Source organism: Sebastes umbrosus, chromosome 10 (genome assembly GCF_015220745.1).
Source record: "Sebastes umbrosus isolate fSebUmb1 chromosome 10, fSebUmb1.pri, whole genome shotgun sequence".
In the NCBI taxonomy this organism is placed as follows: Eukaryota; Metazoa; Chordata; class Actinopteri; order Perciformes; family Sebastidae; genus Sebastes; species Sebastes umbrosus.
Genome location: NC_051278.1, coordinates 15,225,325 through 15,228,100, shown reverse-complemented (window position 1 = coordinate 15,228,100; position 2,776 = coordinate 15,225,325). Strand labels below are relative to the sequence as shown.

Here is a 2,776-nt window from a genome sequence, read left to right as displayed (position 1 = left end):
CACACTTCAGTTATTGCACTGTTGTTTCGATATCTTGGAAATGTGCCAACTGTCTTTCTCTCTTCTCCTTTTATCTAAAAATGAAACTTGCGTGCATTTACTTAATTACTGTACTTAAGTAGAACTTCCATTTACTGTAAGGTTACTTTATACTTCTTCTGCTACACTACATTTTATAGCAAATTGGATTCTTTATTACACTGCATTTATTAGACAGCTTGTTACTTCTCAGATTAATATTTTTGTACATGCAAAAACATCATGATCTTATAAAATATGTTGTTTTACAACCACTAAACATATATAATGTAGTTAAACTTATCCCCAACTAATGCATCAGTATTACCAATACTATACTGCACTATAATGTTCTATATATAATGATATAGAACTCACAGGGCCTATTTTCCTGCGTAAAGCATACTTTTTCTTTTTTCTTAAAGTACATATTGCAAATAATACTTGTACTTACTTTATCTTGAAAAAAAAAAAATCTACAAAAATGGAGCTAGGTAAATATTACACAACAGTAAACATGTTTTTATTTTTTTCCTTTTTTTTTAAACTCTTTTCTGTCGAACCTCTACACAAAACCAAAATTCTTGGTCTTAATGGCTAGCAGGAGTTTCTGTTTGAGTATCTGTTTTGAAGAATAGAGTACTTAAGTAAGTACAAGTACTAAAGTAGCCAGTATAGATACAGGAAAAAAATATTATATATAAAAAATAGATAAATAAGTAAAAAGAATATACACAAGTAAAAAAATTAAATTAAAAACAATAAAATAAAATAAAATCTATTTATATATACATATATATACTGTATACACATATACATACATATACGCACATGCAGTACATACACATACAGAAACACATATAATCAATAAAAAAAATCAGTATACAATTCAGTCAAGTACAGGACTTTTATATGTAATTTAGTAAATTTACACTGAGATATTTGTACTTGTACTTGTATTGTCCTTTGTATAGTGACTACTATCAATTAAAAAGCAGCTAAGAGGCTGAAGTAGGCTCTTGACTGTGTGACTCTTTCCAAAAAGTCCAAAAGTCCAAAGAAGAAGAAGAAGAAAAGAAAATATCCAAGCCTATCTCACCCTCTTTGTCTAACTCCCGCAGTCCAAGTAAATAGGTGAAACCACACTCTTGTTTCAATTACCGAAAGTGATAACCAAAAGAACATGCAGCTTAAACAAATAATAATAATAAACAACAGGCTAAATACACACTTTGGCTCCTACAATTTGTTCACCTAATTTTATATATAATATGTATTACATGGCTGGAGAGTATAGAAAACATTGCTGTCCTAAATGTACCGTAAGTAATAAGAACATTTTATTGACTACATGCAGCCAAATAGATTATGCGTCAGGTTACAGCTTTAAGCAGTAATGTGTAACAGTTCAGCAGCTAAGCCTAATGATACACTTTACACCCCCCTACAGCTACTGTGGCATTGTTTTTGCAGAGCACAGAGACGTTTAGAGCAGGAAGGTGCGCCACAATTTGCTGTCACCGCAGTTAGTCTTTTTGGTTGATGATTTACTGAAGTGTCATAAATCAGACGCACATGTTCTTGGCATAGGTCAAATCAAAATAGCCTGGAAAACTTACTTCTGTATGCAGGCTGTTGACAATTCACTGTACGCCTGCATTGTTGAGATTTTCCCTTCTGGGCAAACACAAAGAGATTGTTTGTTAGTAAAAGGTCAACGCCTACTCAGTGGTCTGTGGTGCACTTAGTTTGTGGGTACACAGTAAATAAGAATATGCACGGTATTGTGACAGACAGTAAGTGTAATGAGGCCTTTTCTTTACATATTTACATTGACCTGTTGCTGTTTTGGAGAGCTTGTCTCTCGGTGGGCGTTCACAAGCTGCATATAAGGAGCAGACAGTCAAAGTGATAATGTTAAGGGAACGAGTTTGGAATGTAAATGCATGTCTGAACATTATGCTGCGAGATTAGGAAATGTTTTAGATGACAGTATCTGCTATACACTCTCTACTTACTCACTGTTGGGCTATTCTGCTGGTGTGTGTTTGGACAGGGAGCAATTGGACTGAAGAACTGCCATATGGGATATTTTACAGCCTGTCTAATATCCCCCACCTCTATGTCATTTTAACACAAATCATTTATCACTATAGGTACGAGACTCTTTTCTTCACAAGTATTCACAATTCGACAGACATCATTTCCTCCTTTCCCAACCCTCCACAAAAGGAAATTGTGCTGTCTCTTTGACATGTGTCTGGAGTTCTTAAGTCTTCATTTGAATTGCAAAGCTGGTAGAATCAGGCCTTCTTTGAATGCATTGTGTGATGTTTTGGCTGAAAACACTCAGGCCCTGCGGGATGACACGTGTCATCCGCTCTTCAAAGCTGCCCTCACTTCACACTAACTGATGAGGGTTGGTGTTGTCTAATAACTCGGGACCCTAGTCTGGAAGGGAGGGGTTGGGACGCAGGCTGACACTTGCATGAGGGTAAACTAGGAAGGCTGACAGGAGAGTGCTGGGAGATCGTGGGTATTGCAGTTTGAGTGAAGCAGAGAGAAAACGACATATTGTGAATTCGGAGTAGTCGGCTTGCATCCAACTGTTACAGAGAGAATGATTGAATGGAGGGCAGCATACCGCAGTCTTAGTAAATTAAAGGTATGCGCAGCTCTCACCTCCTCTTAGCTCAACTTGGATTCTTGAATGGAGCTGTCACAGCGGCTGGTGCCTCCCTGCCTTCACGACAGGATT

General features: G+C 36.6%; 1 long non-coding RNA gene across 7 annotated transcripts in view; it reads left to right on the top strand.

The window, feature by feature from the left end:
- Window positions 1-2,776, top strand: part of LOC119495694 — a 92,666-nt gene that overhangs the window by 2,601 nt on the left and 87,289 nt on the right. The window lies entirely within an intron of this gene.